Source organism: Dipodomys spectabilis, unplaced genomic scaffold, assembly GCF_019054845.1.
Source record: "Dipodomys spectabilis isolate Male_0828 unplaced genomic scaffold, ASM1905484v1 ptg000174l, whole genome shotgun sequence".
Lineage (NCBI taxonomy): Eukaryota > Metazoa > Chordata > Mammalia > Rodentia > Heteromyidae > Dipodomys > Dipodomys spectabilis.
Genome location: NW_024870851.1, coordinates 5,146,540 through 5,166,660, shown reverse-complemented (window position 1 = coordinate 5,166,660; position 20,121 = coordinate 5,146,540). Strand labels below are relative to the sequence as shown.

Below are 20,121 nucleotides of genomic sequence, written 5' to 3'. Positions count from 1 at the left end.
CCAATATGTACTTTTTTAACCCTACAAATATTTAATGACTGCTAAGATGCACTGAGAATATAACAGACATAAAGACACTATGGTTGTCTCCCATGACAATAATGAGATCTACAAACTATTCAGAAAAAAAATAAAATATCCCAATAAAGACAGGCAATTTACGAAATAATACATATTATGAAACACAATATGACCTTACTAGTAATCAAAGAGAAACCATAAGCTAAATATTTTTACTTTCTGTTTTTTTCATGTCAGATGGATAATATGCCCATGTTATAACAAGGTTTGAGGGAGACACATGTCACACAAGCATGTGAGAACCCATTCATCACACTTATGAACTGGAAAAGGATCTATTTTTACTTTCTTAATAAGTGTTCATTGTTACTGAGGGTAACAATGGGCATTCACAAATTGTTCTAGTAGAATAATAATTTGTTGGCCTGCAACAAGGTGGAGGGGAGAGGAAAGAAGAGGGAGAGAGGGAGAAGGAGAGGGGGAGGTAAGAGTTTTGAAAAAGGGTTCAAAGAATCTTGGTGTCACCATCATTCAAACCTTCCATTGAGGAGTTAGTAGATCTTTAAGAAGTTTATAGAATAAACAAAATTATTTTCAACTTTCTGGAAATACAGGATCACTTTCTTTCTTTATATTTTTGAAGACACCAGAATAGTAAAGTCATGCTAATGTGGGAGCAAGCTGTGAGGGGATAGAATCTTACAGTTGTTAATCCGACACTTTTTCTAGTGGCAGAGAATCCTCTTTCGATGATTGAACCATCTGTGAGCTCAGCAGCAGGGCATGTGTCTTGGTTAGCAGCCTGTATATTTCCTTTGTCCCAAATACTGATGGAAAAGGGACACATGCTTCTATTCAGAAGAGAGAGCTAGGTTGATGCTGAGCTCATAAAGGAAGATAGAGCATTTTCTGTTATCAGTCCCTATGCTGTGATTAATATGCCTATTCTCTATTACTTCTGGTTTTCTAGCTAGAGGTTCTATTCCATGAATAAGATTCCTCCACTAGAGAGAGAGAGAGAGAGAGAGAACATTTACATTTTTCATCTCTCCAAACAGAATTTCAGTGTGGTAGTTCATACCTACAATCCCAGAAACAAATTCCAGGCCATCCAGACTACGTATTAACACACTGGTAAAGAAGAAGGAGGAAGAGGAGGTGAGGGAAGAAAGGAGGTAGGAAAGATGAGAGATGAGAGAGAGAAGGAAAAAAGAAAATGGGAATGCATTACTTGTTCTTGCCCAGCTGTTCTCCAAATAGCACAGACCCTGAGAGAAGGGACTAAGATACATACAAAATGTTCTTCATAGAATTGCATGCAATAGCAAAAATAAAAAAAACACCAGAAGTAATTCAGATAATCAAAAGTAGGGCATGGTAGTATAGCCATACAATGGAAAAATACATAGTCTTGGACATTGGAGGTGGGGAGTGGGAATCTAGTAATTCTTTTTTAAGTGCAAAAAAATTTTATAGTTTATCCTTCCACCTCTCCCTCCAATACTGGGGCTCAAACCCAAGGCCCCATTCATGCTAGGCAAGTGCTCTATCACTGAACAGCTAAGCTACCTCCCCAGTCCCTCTATCATGCTCTTAAAAAATATACATGCTCTTTCAATTTTCAATGGACTTGCATAGTCACAGAAAATATTAAAATGTCTTACATTCTAATAGGTGGGCAGTGCTTTTCTCCCCACATTGAACATTTAAAAATCATTATTAAGAAATAAACATTTAAGAGAAGAAAGTAGATCTTCCTCTCTCATTAGATGCCTATTATTTGTTTTTGAAGAAACCTAATTATAATTGAACTTTCCTGTGTGAGCTTTGTTAACGTTCTCTAATCCTGTTGTAAATCTTTCTGTTTCCTGTTGAAGGTTTTAGGAATGAACTCCACCAGCAATCATCAGTGGAAAGTCCTGATCAGCTACATTATTACCTAAGGAATAAATATTGCCATGTTATCATAAAAGGATTGTTGTGCAACTGCTACAAATTAAAATATTGTTAATTATGTAGAAATGTGGGGAAGAGTTATAGTAAAAGATTGGAAGGATATATCTGATATATGTTATAGCATAAGCAAGGATGTGTGCAGGGAGGGATGATGGGCAAACAGCACAAAGTTCTTGTTCCTTTTTTCATTCAGATTTTCAATAAACACACAAAAAAGAATGGCTGTCTGAAACTCAGTAGTGAATTGATATAAGAGGGAAGGGAGATGTGGTCCAGGAGGACTGGAGCCTGTACTTTTGTAGGTCACCATTTACTAAGGGTACATCCTCGGGATTGCAGCCTATGGGGATTTTGTTTTGTGTTGTTTTGTTTTGTTGTGTCAGTTCTGGGGCTTGAACTCAGGGCCTGGGAACTATCTCTGAGATTCTTTTGTTCAAGGCTAATGCTCTACCACTTGAGCCAGAGCACCACTTCCAGCTTTTTCTGAGCAGTTTATTGGGCATAAGAGTTTCACAGACCTAGGGGCTGGGAAGGTGGCTCAGTGGTAGAGCGCTTGCCTTGCATGCATGAGGCCCTGGGTTCGATTCCTCAGCACCACATAAGCAAAAAGAAAAAAGCCAGAAGTGGTGCTATGGCTCAAGTGGTAGAGTGCTAGCCTTGAGCTGAAGAGCTGAGGGACAGCGCCCAGGCACAGAGTTCAGGCCCCACGACCGGACCAAAAAAAAAAAAAAAAAGAGTTTCACAGACCTTCCTGCCCCAGCTAGCTTTGAACTATAATCCTCAGAGCTCAGCCCCCTGAATAGCTAGGATTAAAGGCATGAGCTACCAGCACTGGCCAGGGGCCTGTGTTTTTGTGGGTCACCACTTACAAGGAAGGGTACTGCCTCAACCTTACAAGCTTAGGGGTTCATTCAATCAGTACAACAGGAAGTGTTCTGGCTCCCAAGAACTGATAAATATAATCTAATAGATGTCAGGAGTCAAAAGCTTTGCCTTCCCATGAAGTCCCAGGAAATCCTGTGAAACACAGAGTTCTGTTCTAGGCAGGCTGAGCCTGGAGCCTGAGCTCCATCCTGGCTGGGACCTTGCCCTGCATATCCTCAAGACCCTCTGCTGGACCTTGAAGGTCTTAGGCAAGGTCAAGATGGATCTCAGAATCTGCACTGAGACACTCTTCAAGAGGGTCTGTTGGAATGGATGTGGTATGCATCCTGACTAGAGTCCAGCAGTGTCAACTGCTCTCCCAGGGGATATGTTTTTCTAGAACGTAAGACTGTTTAGGCCAGACCAGCTGCCTGGCAAATACTTCATCCTTCTGAGTTCTTTCCAACATTCTTTCTTATCATTGTCATCCTCTAATTTACTTACAACACTATCTGGGGGAAAGGCAAAACATAAGACAAAACACAAGAATAACAAAATATTGGCTGGGAAGGTGGCTCAGTGCTTGCCTTGAATGCATGAGGCCCTGGGTTCCATTCCTCAGCACCACATAAGCAAAAAGAAAAAAGCCGGAAGTGGTGCTGTGGCTCAAGTGGTAGAGCACTAGCCTTGAGCTGAAGAGCTGAGGGACAGTACCCGGGCCCAGAATTCAGGCCCCAAGCCTCAAAACTGGCCAAAAAAAAAAAAAAAGTTCAGAGCTGAGTTGGGATGTAGCTCAATGGCAAAAGTGCTTGCCTAGCAAGTGCAATGTCCTGGGTTCAATCCCCAGTACCGAAAAAGAAAAGACAAAAAAAAAACCCCAAAATATTGTGCATCCTGCTTTCATCTCATTCTCAGTCACATTTGCAAACCAGTGTGTGTGTGTGTGTGTGTGTGTGTGTGTGTGTGTGTGTGTGTACACATGTATGCACCAGTATCAAGGCTTAAACTCAGGGCTTCTTGCTTGGCTTTTTTGTCAGTTGTGGGGCTTGAACTCAGGGCTTGGGCACTGTTCTTGAGCTCTCTTGCTCAAGGCTAGTGCTTTACCACTTTGAGCCACAGCTCTACTTACAGTTTTTGAGTGGTTAATTAGAGATAAGAGTCTCGTGGACTTTCCTATCCAGGCTGGCTTCAAACCACCATCTCAGATCTCAGCCTCTTGAGTAGCTAAGATTACAGGGGTGAGCCATGGACACCTGTCTCTTGCTTGGCTTTTTCACCCAAAAGTGGCACCATACCACTTGAGCCATACCTCCACTTTTGGCTTTTTGCTGGCTAATTGGAGAGAGTCTCATGGACTTTCCTGGCTAGGCTGGCTTTTAACCACCATCCTCAGAATTCAGCCTCCTGAAATTACAGACATGAGACATCAGTGCCTGGCTGACAAACCACTCCTTGGAGTGCCTTAAGATACTTCCAAAAATGCAACAACTATTTCATAAATACTTATATTTCTATTTCAAAGGGAGATGGTTTTTCATCAAATACTTGATAATAAAACAGAGTAAAATACATGCTACTTGAGTTCTGAAAATCTCTATATATGAATAAAAAGTCCATACAATCAAAGTTGAACTCCTAATTGAAAACAAGAATGCAACATTGGAAAGCACCTTTCCTTCCTGACAGTCTCTTTGCTTTGATAAATTAAACCTTCTAAAGAGAAGGTCATATCTGTGGCACTGAGTTGTGATTTCATTTCTGACAGCAGATTCCAGGGCTTAAAACATTGCATTAATTACATTATCCTTTTGATAATAAAAGAGATGCATCTGATTCTTTGAAACAGTTGCAGCAGATGGGAGTATAATGTGAATGTGACAGGATCTATGAAAGTTGTTGGACTGAACTGCTCTGGGGACCGGAACTCAAGATTTCCTTGCAAAACAGAGCATAAGCAAGAACGCAGAAGGTCTTAACTCTGGTTGCCCAATCTCTGTCACTGAGCCTCAGCCCTGTCCTGCTGGGGCCACCAGCACCAGGTGGAAGAACAATTTGGTCTGCTCTCGACTTAATCCTTGCCTGTCTGCGGAGACTTCACCAAGGGTGCCAACTGTAGGATGGCTCAAACACCTGTCCACTAGGAACTGGACTTACATCCCAGCTTCCTTTCATGCGGCCACAAGGAGACATCAGATGGTGGCAACTTCTGGTCCCTCCTGAGAGGATTGGTTACATGGCACCCTGTGGTTCCTGCTACTGCTTCACTCTTCTCTAGATATTTATCCAAGTGGGGAATTTGAAGTGTAAACTAAAATATCAAGCAGAATCTTTTTGCAGAAGTCTAATTATGTATCATTTAGGCAGCACGGAAATGCTTTCCTTTCAGTGGATGCTCACAGCAATCTTTTATTCTTATTGTATTGATTTGTTTAGTTTTTTTTTTTAAATCATTGAATGAACAGATATTCTGTGCCTGGTTCTAAGTCCTGGTTCTAAATCCTCATAACTCTTGAAAGTAAGAACTGCTAGATGAAGTGGATGGCCTTGAAACTCACTCCCAGCAGAAACAAGTGAATGATGGACCTAAGACTCTGCTTCTTTACCTTAACCACCTTGCTCAGCTGCAGATCAGTACTACTTCCTTAGGGAACAAACCAGGTGCCAAAACACTTTCCTGCCATATGCACTAACAGGACTCTGGCTCATTCATTTATTCATTTTTTCCACATATATTTACTAACAAACACCACACCAGGTAACGAAGATACACAGGTGGGCCTGACACACAGTTACTGCCTCTGATGAGCCCACAGTTAGAGACAGATGAAGGAGACACAGGAAGAGGCAATCCCAGTCAATCTCCAGGAGACAGTGGCCTAGGAGAAGCAGAAAATAGGGTGTTGTACAGCACAGCAAGGGGCCAAGAAGCAGTAGAAGGTTGTCAGAGAGAAAGGCCATTCAGACTCAGACCACAGCAATGATGTAGCCAATGTGTCCATTGTTGCTTCCTTTGAGGAGTTCTAAGCCAAGAACTGATGCAGCCTGACTTCAGTTTCCAGTGTAATGAGCAGCATGAATATATTGAGTTGTGTTTTATGCCACTACTTGTATTATCTTCAGTGCAAGCTCATAAGGCTGGCATCACTGCCCCATTTCATAGACAATTACTGAGGCAGAATGAAGTTAGGCCATCAAGTGATAGAGGTAGGGTTGGAGTCCAGGCAGCCATACAATGCACTGTCACACAAGGGATTTAATACATGTTCAGGACATTTGCTAACCACGTTTTCATTTTCTCCCTAGTCCAAAAGTTCTTGGTCCTGATTTGCATTGGACTCCCATGAAGTTTTAAAAGAAAATTAAGAAATTCAGTAAATGAGAATCTGTACACACAGAAACACACACAAATATACTTCAAAGTTTTCAGTAGATTTACTTGTAATAGCCCCAACTAGAAACAACCCAAATATCCTTTAATAGGTGAACAGATAAACCATGTTATATCGGTAAAATGGAATACTACACAGTCATAAAAATAGTTGATACAACTTCAATATCTCAGAAGCATGATATTTAATGAAAAGTTTCAAAAGGTTATATGCTGTATAATTCTATTTATATACCATTCTCAAAAATGGTAACATTGGAGAGAGGAACAGAAGATTGGCTACCAAGGGTTACTGTGGAATGTGGGGTACAGATATTACTACAAAAGAGCAGAAAGAAGTCTAACAATAAAGGAATGTTCCTATATTTTAATTTTGGTAATAGTTATACACATCTACACACATGTTAAAACAGAATAGACTTATATATGTACTGGTAGTCTCTGATTTTAGTATTATATATACTCCATTACCTAAGATGTAATCATCAGAGAAGCCTGGATGAAAGGTACATGGTACATCTCTGCATTTTTGCAACTTTCTATGTATTTGAATTATTTCAATAGCAAAGTTTGTTTTTGTGTACTGAAGATCAAATCTAGAGTCTTATACATCCTAAGGTTTCACTCTAACCCTGTGCCACACTTCAGCCCTTCAAACTGGAAAGTTTACAAAACAAAAACAAAAAACAGTGCTTAGCTAGGTGAGCTACACAGAGGCCCTGTCTCAAAAAACTAAGGGCTGAGGTTGTAGCTCAATGGTAGAGTGCTTTGCCTGACACAAACAAGATCTTGGGTTTGATCCCTAGCACAGCAAAATAGAAGAAAAAGGCAGTTAGGCCTCACAAGTTCGTGTGTGTGTGTGTGTGTGTGTGTGTGTGTGTGTGTGTGTGTGTGTGTGTGTGTGTGTGTGTGTGTGTTGTGCCAGTCTTGGGTCTTAACCTCAGGCCCTGGACACTGACCCTGAGCACTTTTGCTCAAGGCTAGTGCTCCATCACTTGAGTCACAGTTCAAGTTGGTGGTAGTCTATTGGAAATGAATGTCACAGACTTTCCTGACCAGATTGGGTTTGAACTGTACTCCTTAGATCTCAGACCTACTGAGTGGCTAGGATTACAGGCATATGCCACCAAAGCCTGACATGATTTGAATAGGGTCTGGTTTAGCAGTATGTTTGAAATCTTCCCCAGTGAGTGTCACTGAAGCCAGAGCTGGCAGAATTCTTCTGAGACATTGTCTTTAAGAGCTCCAGCTATCACCTGACAGAGGACGGGTTCCTAAGAGGCCAGGACACCAGACACTCACCAAGAGAAGTGTCCTAAGGTAGAAACAATGATCAGCAAGTAGAGCAACACTGTAAATCTCCAAGTTAGCTCAGCTGGGCCCCTGGCTGCCTTTGCCTCTGGAACTCTGAGTCCAGTTCCCACACATGGATTACAGGTTCTGCATTAAGACATTTTCCCTACGCAGGGGTCCAGTTACCATGTGCGATTTCTGGGCTTGTCTAGTTCATTTATTACTACAGCCTCATAGGAAAGGTGACTGAGTCCCATACGGTCAACACTGATTTCCTCTGTACCCAGGAAAGTTCTACAGAAGGTGCCAAGGACATTCCTAACATCTCACACCCCAGTGTACATTAATGTTTTCAACGAGATTATTAAATTGGTGTCGGTTAAAAGCAGGTCAAGAAATCAGCAGCTTATGCATGGCCGCTGGAAGATGACAGCGCAGGTTTCAGCTGGAACTCCCTCTCCCTAACCCCAAAGGGTTTCAGATCAAGGAAGGAAATAGCTATTGGGTGACTGAAATCCCTGAGCTCCCAGGACATTATGATATGAGACCCACGTGTGCCCCTCTATTAACATAGTGGCCACCCACGGAGCCTCTGGGCAGCTGGGGAGCAAGCCCTGGATTCCTTTTCTGGTAGTTGCAAGTGGGTAAGTGGCAGACTTCCTGACTGCCCTTTTTTTCTTCTATAGCCTCTTGGCTGTCCCTACACAGAGATGTTCTGGCAGCTGGGGATCTGCCTCAGGGCTGATTTGGGGTCGGAGTCCTGATGACTGGCTTTGTTCCTTTAAACACTATTGTCATCTGACTCACCTATTACTGTGAATAATTTGCTAATTTGGGCCATAAAAACAAGTTTGTAGACAGTCTCTGGTAATGTGTCTTTTTATGTGGATCAGGGGAGTATTTTCCTGTCTCTTTTCTGTTTGATATGGAAATGAACCTGATAGCTTTATAGCCAGCCAGAAATTGGAACGTGGCAGAAAAAGAAAATTGTGTCCACCATAAAGGGGATTTCTGTTCTCTTCTGCAAGTCTTTGAAAAATTAGTTTCTTCAAAAACAAAGCCTCTCAAAATAAATGAACATCAAATTAGGGCTCCCCGTGGGAGTATAGGAATATCTTCTGGTTGTCTATTATATGTATAGTACCTAATGGGTTGCCTGATGCCACTCTGTCGAAGTCATTGGAGACAAAGCTACCTTGTGTAAGAAATTAACTGGGTTGAGAAAATAAAGTCATCACAAAGCATGAGAATCGATGGTTTCACAGGACAGTATTGTCCTAGCCAGGACAGACATACCACCAAGTCCCCAGGCCCACAACAACTACAGACCAATAAGATCAAGAGCCAAACAAAACAACCTACATATTGGTTGTCTGGGATTCCCCTTCTGTTCTAAGGGGAATTAATTCCTCCCTTTTGAGCCATCCCAGCAACCTACCTGTTCTGTTTACTCTCTGCCTCCAAAAGAAAGTTTCTGGTGAAATCACTTGCCCTTGCTGAAGAGTGGTGTTTATATTCCTGTAATGCCCATCATTCGGCCCCTCAGCTAGGCATTTGCAATCTACGCATTTCTCTCTACAGCCTGGCAGTCTATGTCCTGATCTCAGGCACTTCCAGCCATTGGACAGGTAGGAACAATAGAGAACTCCATGATTTCTTCCATTGAACATAACTCCCTGCAAGAAGAAGGAACAAGAAAAATTCGATTTAACTTCAATGAGCAGGAGTATTTGTGCTTTTTATTCAGTAACATCTTTTCTCTACCATTACTGATTTCTCACCTGCCTCCTTTCTTTCCCTCCTTCTCTTCCCCTGTCCCTTATTTTCTAGATTCCTCTCCTGCTCTTTGCCGTACATTCAGGACCACTGTTGTTATCCAATATAACTAGTGCTATCTTCCGTTCTATATAGTGCTATTTCAACCTTGTGACCCTTCTTTCAGAATTCTTATAATGCAGCCCCTAACCCTCCTGCAGTAAAAAGAGAACTTGTAATCCCAAGAGCCAGGGTTCTAGGAGGCTTCTCAGCTTTATTTTGCCCAAGTCTGGCATTCTACCTACTACTTGAGCCCCAGCTCCACTTCTGGCTTTTTGGTGGTTAAATGGAAATAAGAGTCTCATGGACTTTTCTGCCTCGGCTAGCTTTGAACTGTTATCCTCGGATCTCAGCATCCTGAGTAGCTAGGCATTCAGCAAGCTATCATAGTCTTCAGTGTTGGGGTCAAGTGACTGTCTCAATATTATGGTAACTGGGGTAGAAAGTTATGAAAACTGTTGTCGTCCTGGGATGGAACCTAGGGTCCCACACATAGATCAGTGACTTTCTGGTGAATAGAGCAGTGACAATGTCCCCACCTTCTGCAGGCATCCAGAGGAGGGGTAAGGTGAGTGTCTTGCCTTGAGCCATGTGGAGATTTCTCAGGCTGGGAGTTTGCTTTTTAGCCCCCAAGACAGGTACCAAATGGTAGCATGGTGGGTGGCTGAGACATTAAGTGTTCTTAAGGGATAGTGGAAGTGTAGCTCAATGTTAAGGCACTCACCTGGTATGAGACACCCTGAGTCCACCCCTAGCACCTCAAAAAACGGTACCTAAGAGACAGCTAATGAATGTATCCCTAAATTGAATCCATATTAGAGCTATGAGCTAATATTTAGCATCTCTTCCAGAAGCAGGTAAGCACATGCCCATCTATTACTGTCAAGTAAGAGTAAAGTTACCAAGTAACTCAAAGAGCTTTGATACAAAGTCCACATTGGTTTTTTTTGGTAGTGTTCGTTTTTATTTTTGTTTTATTTTATGCCAGTAGTGAGGTTTGAACTGAGATCTTCATGCTTGCTTGGCTGGTGGAGTCCAGGTTTTATATTTAAAATTGACTGTTTATATTAAGTAAATATTAACTTCAAAAATGTCCCAGGTGTAAAAGGACTTTCCCTCTATGGTTGTGTGAAGGGAGATGACGGCAGTAAACTATAACATGAACTCGGTGTTGCATACAAGCATCACAGAGCGTTGTGTCTCTTCTGGGGCTCAGAAAAAGCTATGTTTGTGGCTCACATGCTTACTAACTGTGCTTCACTGTCCAAGGAAAATTTAAATGGTTAAATTAGAATTTTTCATTATGTCTCTCTCTCTTTTCTTCCCTATTTTCTTGTCCCTTTCTTCTTCCCTATCTCTCTTGTCTCTCTCCCCTTCCTATTTCTCTCCACATACAAATGATAAAGTAGTCCTGTCACATACTACATAAGAGAGCAGTTTTATGTGTGCTGGGTAAACTTGATCATTTATACACCAGTAATAACCTTTTCCTAAATTGAATGGAACTTCATCCAGTAATTGGCTGTTCCCATGTCTTTGGACAGAGAAGGGACAGTAAGAAGGACATTTCTATTTATTTTTAGAAAGGGCTTGGAGATTGCACTCTGCGTACAGCTGGTGGATAAAGACATCATGACAACTTGGCATTATTTGGCATACCTTGAGACAAAACTAACTTCTCTTTCTCACTCTCTACTCTCTCCCTCCCTCCCTTTCTCTCTCCCATTATTAAATACCTAAAATAACTACTAGAGAGAACAGAAAAGGCTACACTTGGATGCCCTCCTAAAGAGATATTCCTCCAAAATCATTTGTGAGTTGAGCAATAGCAATTTTGGAAAAATATGCATTGTCAAAGAATATTTTAGTGGGAAAGATTTTAAGATGTGCTTTAACCCTAACTCCTTAACAGAGAGATTCATCATCACTTCCTGGAAACTCAATAAATGTCTGATCCATCTACATTTACCAAGCAATAACTAAATGAGTGGAAAGTCAAAAAGCATCTATCATTTTATGGCATTGAATTACATCTAGATCATGCCTATCATTCTGATCAACATTGCTCAAAATACAGTTTTAAGATTATGTTGGAAGAGAGATTAATCAGAAAAGGGAAAGTGAGAAAGATAGTGTGTGCTTGGTGTTTTGGAAAGATACCCATCATGTAATAAGCAATATACATTGGAGAGTTGTATTGATTGTCAGATGACAAAGCACCCTACACTTAGCAGAGGAAATAAGAGCCAGTTCTTTGAGCTCATGCATTTTCCGGGTCAAGAATTTGGACAGAGGTGGACCTATTGCAACAATGAGATGTGTAAGTTGTTATGTCGAAAAACAAACTTTACAACTTTGGCTGGGGGGAGGAGGGGAAGCGAGGAGGGTTGGAAGATGGGAAGAGATGGGAAGGGGAAACAAAGGAGGAGGCAACAATGCTTGATAAGAAATGTACTCATGGGGCTGGGAAGGTGGCTCAGTGGTAGAGCGCTTGCCTTGCATGCCTGAGGCCCTGGGTTCAATTCCTCAGCACCACATAAGCAAAAAGAAAAAAGCCAGAAGTGGCGCTGTAGCTCAAGTGGTAGAGCACTAGCCTTGAGCTGAAGAGCTGAGGGACAGCGCCCAGGCCCAGAGTTCAGGCCCCACAACTGGACCCAAAAAAAAAAAAAGAAAAGAAAAAAAGAAATGTATTCATTATCTTGCCCATGTAATTGTAACCCCTCTATATGGTATTTGCACAATAAAAAAAAAAAAAGAAAGAATTGGGACAGAGCATAGAGATGATAGCTCATCTGAGTTATCTGGCACCTTAGCTATAGTGACTTAGCAGTAGCCTGGAAGACTTCTTTTGTCATATTTTGGTTCCTGGGCTGGAGTGGTTCTAAAGGTTGAGTTCTTCTGGGACTGTTGACCAGAGGACCAATAATTAATCTCTTATCTCTATTTCAGAGAGATATTATAAGGGAGAACATCTGGAGCATTCCAAGGGAACCAAGTGGATGGCACTTGCCTTTACTGACCTAGCCTCCAATCACCTCTGCTGCTTTTTGTTGTTGTAAAGAAGACACTAAGGCCAGACAGACTGTGGGGTGTAAGCTATTGCTATGATCCTCTCTGGAAAATACAGCATGTCACAAGGGCCAGAAAATGGGAGGTGAGAGACACAGAAGGCTTCAAGCAGAAAAATGAAAAAAGGAAGGAGAATCAAGACCTGAAGAATTAGGTGAAAGTGAAATATAGAACAAGCAGTGGAGGAGGGGGCAGATGAGGACAAACAAAACTCAGATGATTTTGAGCCCAAATAAATTTAAAACACCACGCAAAAATCTTGGGAAGCAAATTGGTTTGGAAAATGGGAGTGGAGACTATATTTCCTGGAGTGTACTTATTTTGAAGATCTGATGCACCACACCAAAGGCCATATGAAGGAGTTGATTGGTATTTCAGGCCTAGCACTGTAGAGAAAGGTCAAGGTTAAAGAGGGAAAAGGAGAGGGAGAAGGCCAAGAAACTCAGTAAGTGTTGGCTAAACTACAGAATACCACTGAGACCAGGACCAGAGTGGCTGAGCCACAGTTACTGTTTGTGATGGAGAGAAAAAGCTGTTAGTTTAAGGAAAATTCCTTAAAGGAGATGTCAGAGTCTGGGAATAGAGACCAAAACTATTATCCTAGTCGGCAATGTAGCTAGTATTTGGACTGGATCATTTAGTAGCTCTCTTTTTTACCTCTTTCCAGAGTTTTTCTCTTTGCTAGAAAACTAAGAAACAATTTCCCAAACTCTTTTGTATAGATAAGATTAGATTAGTTGTTCCATTCCTACAGAGCATGCCAAATCTTGAAGGCTGAAATAAATACTTATGAGGCAGGAATTGTGCCTTTTGCTCTTCTAACTAATAAATCACTAACAGTTTATAATGGAGTCTTCAATCATAGTTTCAAGAGACAGGTACACATCATATAGAGGTGGTATGATTCAAAAGCTAGGCAGATTTCCCGGGGCTTTCCAGTCCATAGGCAGCTTTGAAACTCCACAGCTCCTCATCCTGGCAGGATAGCAGTGGCTCCCTTGTCTACCCAGGTCCACAGTGAGGCTTTGAGAGCCATTTCTGCAAGCTCAGTTGAGACTCTGTTTCTCTGGCCCTCCGACCATTCTCTAAGATACTCAGCACCTTATAATAAGTCTCTTTCTGTTTAAGAAAGGTATATTCTCTTCACTATAACCAACCCTAAAGGCAGGGTAAGCAAAAGACAAGTAGGGATCCTGGGGTAGATATTCCTAGTAGCAGCCACCTAGAAGAACCTTAGAAAAGTTACAACTTAACAAGACTTGAAGAAGGCAGCCATGAACAGGCTAGGAAGGGAAAGGTGAGCAAATGAAGAGAGAGGTAGTGCTGTTGCAACTGAAAGGAAAGATGTCGATCAGCGATTATCAGAGGAGGGTGCTGGGTAAGGAAAGCAAGTCCAACCTGACACTAAAGCATGAGACTAGAACCCAAATAAAAATGATTTTGCTGGGGCTGGGAAGTTGGCTCAGTGGTAGAGTGCTTGCCTTGCATGCCTGAGGCCCTGGGTTCGATTCCTCAGCACCACATAAGCAAAAAGAAAAAAGCCGGAGTGGTGCTGTGGCTCAAGCGGTAGAGCACTAGCCTTGAGCTGAGAGACAGCGCCTAGGCCCAGAGTTCAGGTCCAAGACCGGCAAAAAAAAAAAAGATTTTGCTCCCACAAGACCAGAGGGCTCAGAGGTGACTCTTGCCAGTTTTAGAGATGACTATTACTTATTTAAAATTTTTGAGACTGTAAATCATTATGTAGCCCACACTAGCCTCAAAATCATAGTCCTCCAGCCTCCTGAGTGCTGGTATTACAAGTATAGACCACCACATCTGTTTGGGATGACCTTTTAAATATAAATGGATATTTCTAATATTTCTGATATTTATGGTAGTTTGTTCCCAATTGTACTGCTAAAATTAATATTTACCTATAGCCCCAAAATTGGTGCCTAAAAACTTGCAAGGTAAACATTGCTACTGCTTCTATGTGACCCTTGGTGGCTTGGGGCCAGAGGGAAGAAGGAAAATGAGTACTAGAAATAAAAGGACAGTTCATGGATCCAGACTGTAATCCTTGAAGTTACTGGAGTAAAACCAGAGAGCACAGATCTCATGTGGGGCAGACATTAATGTAGCCAATACACCATCCCACACTTCCTATTTAATAATGTCACCACAGACCCGTGTATGTGTGATTATTTTCCCTCTACTGTTACGGTCAGCAACTTGCCCTCCGAGAATACTATTACTAGAATTTAATTCCCAGAACAAAAGCTTGGAATAAATTGCTTAATCCCTCTCTCCATGCTATAATTTCTCCATCTACAAAACAGGCTCAATAAGAGGATCCTATGAGATCTGAAGTTGTTTGACTGGCATCTGATCATAGGCCTTCCAGCCACATGACCATGAAAGCATCCTAAATTTACACCAACAAATAAGTTGTTGTGAGGCTCTTGAGCAGATTATACCACAAAGGGAAGCACCCTGTGACTTTACCTGCACTTCCTTCTCTAACCTGAGTCAGCCAACTCTACCTGCACCATCCAGAAGCATTAGAATTACAGGGCTACATATGGGGGTTCCTGGGCTGGGTTTGCATTTCTTGATACACAGACTCTGTTTTTCATTAAATCTTTATTAGGCTTGCATCGAAAATAATTTTCCTACATATTCATGCCTGTTTCTGTTTTATCACTACATTCAGATCGAATTTCAAGACCCTTTTTTTAATCTTTAAAATTATTTCTGAGCTTCAAAGAAACAGTTTGCACTTTCATCTCTTTTTAAAGGAATAAATGCCACCACAAATGGGAAATAATAGGACATGGAGAATCCTTGTTAGGAAGTTCATGTTCCTCATCATCCTTACAAAAATACAGTGTGATTCCTCCATGGAGTTCGGTGACTTCAGGATGCCACCTCTCTCCTTTGTGTCAGTTTGTTAATCAGAGATAATTGGCAGGACCCTTCCAGCCCTCCCAACCACTCCTCCAAGCACCGAATGATAAACCTCCAGGGCAGTGCATGCCCTGTATCTCCAGGTTCTCCCTCCATCTGGCTCTGTGTCTATGCCTAGCTGAGCATCCCTGCTGGGCACACAGTAAAGATCTTATCACTTTTTCCATGGAATCAAAGATGGAAGAAGGACCCACCGAGTGGTAGTTTGAGCTTCTACAAACTCCTGTCATAACGTCTACTCAGTGAATTTCTGTGTGCTCTTATTTTGTCGGACATCAAGTAGTATTTGCCAATGGATCATTTGGATACATGAATTTCAATGATTCACTTAAATAAAAGAAGACATTTACCTAAGGTAAGACCTTAACAGGGAGGCCTAATTTGTGCCTAAAGATCAGCCTTCCCACGCAAGTGCTGCTGGCAAAATCCCACATGCCCAAGAATATATGTTTATGGGAGAAAGCCTTGTATTGGAGGCAAGACCCAGGCAGGGGGTAATGGGTCTCCTCCTGCTTCATACCACAGCTACACAGCAGGACTTTAATAGAGACAAGGCTTGAATGAGATCCAATGTGACACCCAAGATTGATGTGAAGCTTGAATGTGACAAAACTTGGCACAAGTAGGTCCAAGCATCTTTATCTGACACTACTTTCTTATCGCCCTCTTAGTATGGCCATCTCTTTCATTCTCGGCAATGTCCGTGTCTTGTAAGTCAAATAAAGAAGAAGCCTAGCACCTTTATGGCTCACCCTTGTAATCCCAGCTACTCAGGAGACTGAAATCTGGAGAATCCAGGTTTGAGGCCAGCCAAGGCAGAAAAGTCCTCAAAACTCCATCTCTAAAATAGCTAGCAAAAAGCAGGACTGTGGGGCATGGATCAAATGCTAGAGCCACTGGCCATGCAAATAAGGCTGTGAACAAGTAAGAGGCTGTGAGTATCACCTAAAAAGAAAGCAAACCCTAGGATCACCCAAAAGGAAGTTTCACTATGAGTTTTGTCCAGTAACTCCTAAATCAAAAGTTACCTCTTAGAGAGTACTTTTTTCTTTCTTCTCACTAAAGGAAACATCCACATTGTCCCTGCTAACTTTCTTTCTAAGCTCCCACCCACAACTTCCCCCCTCCCAACATTTCCTTTGACCACATCCTAAAACACAAACACCTCACCTGCCATCTATTCTTGCTGATGCTTAAGTTCATGATCTCCCCTCTGTCCCCACCTCAATTTCCATAGGGGACTTCTTCCTCTTGGAAGAAATGCTCTCCTTCTCTTCTCATATCCTTCATTCCCTCCATCTCCTATCTGCCTCCTCCCTCCAGCCTGGACTTCCCAGATGGTCTTGTCCCCTCTCTACCTCTACTTGCTTTCCTCTTGCCTCTATTCCTCCTTTTCCTATGGCAGATTTGGTGGCCCCTTTTCTCTGTTCATCTTGTGTGTGTGTGTGTGTATGTGTGTGTGTGTATGGTTTTCCTCCAAATTCTGTTGTCATTTTTGTCTACCTCCATGTTCTCCACTCACTTCTATGAGATCCTGATGCAGCTGTCTCTACTCACCAGAAATTCCTGGTTCTTCTGTCTAGCCCTAGCAGTTACACACATACCTAATCCCCCCATTTCCAGCTTTCTGCTGCCATTTCCAGCAAACATCTTACTCCCCACAATCCACAATGAATTCAGTCCTTTCACTGAACTCCAAATGGTCTCCTTGCCTTATCTAGCACTGCTGACAGCCACTGAGCTGTTCTTGCTGTCCTATAGGCCTAAACTTCATGGTCCTTTATTGAGATAGAATCTTGTCATAGTTTATCCATTCCAAGTGCACTGCACTAGTCAGCTTTCCATCATTGTGATAAAAAAAAAATACCTAAGCAAATCATTTTAAAGAGTAAGACTGAGTTTCTGGCTGATCATTTCAGAGATCTCAGACCATGGTCACTTGTTTCTAGGCTGTGGTGAGACAGAACCTCATGGCCAGGGGCATGTGGCAGAGCAGAATTGCTCATGCCAAGAAGGTCAGGAAGGAGACAGAGGGCGAGAATGAGAGGGAAAGGGCAGAGATAGGGTTCAAGGAACACCCTCCAAGGGCAAGCTCCCAGCAACCTTCTACCTCCCAACGTTTCTACCACTTCTAGTCAATTAGGACCCCATCATTGGATTTATCCACTGATGAATTCAGAGACTCATGATCTAGTCACTTCCTAAAGCACTTCCTCCAAACACTGGTCCTCACACTGAGATACAAAGCTTTAGAGGATATTTAAGATTAAACCACAGCAGGTATCATTTGCTGTTTTGTTAGTATATTCTCAAAGTTATGCAACTATCATCACAAATTGATTATAGAGGTGATAGTTTTCACCTCTACTGAAAAGCTTGTATCCATTATCAGTCATTTCCTAGTCCCCTCACCCCCGGTGTGTGTGGGGAGGAGGGTGAACATGTGTGCACGCATGCATATGCCTGTCCTGGTACTTAACCTCAGGGTCTAGGTGCTATCCCAGAACTATTTTGCTCAAGGCTACTACACTATCACTTGAGCCATAACTCTACTTCTGGATTTTTTGGTAGTTTAGTGGAGATACAAGTTTCACGCACTTTCCTGCCCAGGCTGGCATTGAGCCATGATCCTCAGATCTCAGCTTCCTGGGTAGTCAGGCTTACAGAAGTGAGTTACCAGTGCCTGGCTCTGACTATGGATTTTTCCATTCTAAACATTTTATATAAGTAGAAATACACAGATGATCTTGACTCGGCATAATGGTTTCTAGGGTCATCTATATTATGTCATGTATCAGGAGTTCATTCCTTTTGATGGCTGAATAATATTCCATTGCATAGCTATACCACATTTTATCCATTTATCAGTTCAATGGATTCTGTCCACTATTTTGGCATTTTGAACAATGAATACACATACATAAATTCTTACGTGGATATGTTTATGGCTCTCTTTGGTATATAACTAGAAGCAGGATTATAATTCTATGTTTATCATTTTGAAGAACTGCCAGATTGTTTTTCAAAGAGATAATGCCATTTTACATTCCTTCCAGCCCTGTGTTAGGGTCCCACTTTTTCTTCATTCTATTTAATATTTTTTTTGTTATTATTTAGACATCTTAGTAGACATGAGTTTCTTATCATGCATTTCAAGGATGATTTTCAACTTTCTTTGGTCAAGTATCTATTTAAATCTTTTGTCCCCTTTTTCAGATTTTTTCCAATTTTTATATTATCTTTCATTTGCAAATTATTTTTCCCATTCTGTGGATAAATAATTGTTTTGGATTTTTGGAAACAGCACTTCAAGATAGATAGCGAGGGCTGAAAATATGGCTTAGTGGCATGAAGCCCTGGGTTTGATTCCTCATTGCCAGATAAATAGAAAAAGCCAGAAGTGGTGCTGTGGCTCAAGTGGTAGAATGCTAGCCTTGAGCAAAAGAAACTCAGGGACAGTGCCTGGGCCCTGAGTTCAAACTCCATGACTGGAAAGAGAGAAGGGGGGAGGGAGGGAGGGAAAGAGAAAGAGAGGGGGAGGGAGGGAGGGAGAGAAGAGAAAGAGGGAGAGAGAGAGAGAGAGAGGGAAGGGGGGAGTTATCACATTTTCTTTATCCAGCATCTCTAGCTTTTGCCTTTCACATGTGGATATCCAGTTTTCTCATTATCCTTTGTTTAAAAGAGGAGTCCTTTATCCCCCACCCTTTTTACAAGAAAGTAACTCACTATGTAGCCTAGTCTGGCTTTGAACTCACAATCTTCCTACCTAAGCCCTCTAAGTACTAGAATTAGAGGTGCAAACCACCATACCTAATTTTATTTATTTGCTTTACAGTACAGGAGCTAGAACCCAGAGTCTCACACATACTCTTAACCCTAACTTTGCCTGAATTGGCTTCCAACTCCAGATCCTCTTGTTCTGGCCTTCTCAGTAACTGAGGTTACATATGTGTGTCACCATACCCAGCTTATTTCCCCTTTACTGGATCTCCTAGTTTAATTTGTTACCAAATAGTGCCTTTAAAATGCTGAGCCACTCTTGGATAGCCACTACCATGTCCCCTCTGCCACCCACCAAACACATCTGCATTTGTCTTTCCAGGACAAATGGCATTCTACAAGCCAGCCCTTCTAGGGTGAACTTTCAGATATGAAGCTGAATTTATGTTATTCATCTGCTCAGAAACACTAAAATAAATTCCTAACATAGATAGCATGGGTTTCAACTCAAACTTTAGTAACCCAGCTCTACCTGTTGATAATTGTAAATCAAAAGCTCAAAATCCCATCAGTGTTCCACTCCTCAGAAAGGGGGTTCCCTTTTTTCCACCTTCGCCTTCTTCCTTTCTGGTCACCATAGTAAAATTCTGTAGGTCTCCTCCAAACCCCAGCTTTCTGCTAAAGCTTCCTTTACCTTTACCAGTCTTTCTCTCTTCTCTCCTCTGAAGTTCCTCTGCATCTGTGTGCTCTCTAACACCTGTCATACAGATGACATTGCTACCCACCATTCTATCTCCTAGCACAGTAAACACTGCAGCATACATTGCATATCATGCAAACACTGTTTCTGATCCCTCTCAAATGAAGGAAGGAATCAGAGCAGGTGAAGAATTCTTTCTAGTTTTGTGTCTATTACATACTGATCCAGTGGAGACATTTATATTTAAAGTTGACACTAGGTTTGAAACCTAATGTCCTTCCTTCCTTGAAAGAACCCAAGGGAAATGGTTACCAAGCTATGTTCCCACCACCACAGTTGCTTTTGACTG

The 20,121-nt window shown here is 41.8% G+C and overlaps 1 non-coding gene across 1 annotated transcript; it reads right to left on the bottom strand.

Annotated features, from left to right (window-relative positions):
• Positions 1-252: 252 nt before the first annotated feature.
• Positions 253-356, bottom strand: LOC122120151. The gene has a single exon (XR_006149672.1). It is a non-coding gene; the product is annotated as a small nucleolar RNA U13 (small nucleolar RNA).
• Positions 357-20,121: the final 19,765 nt, after the last annotated feature.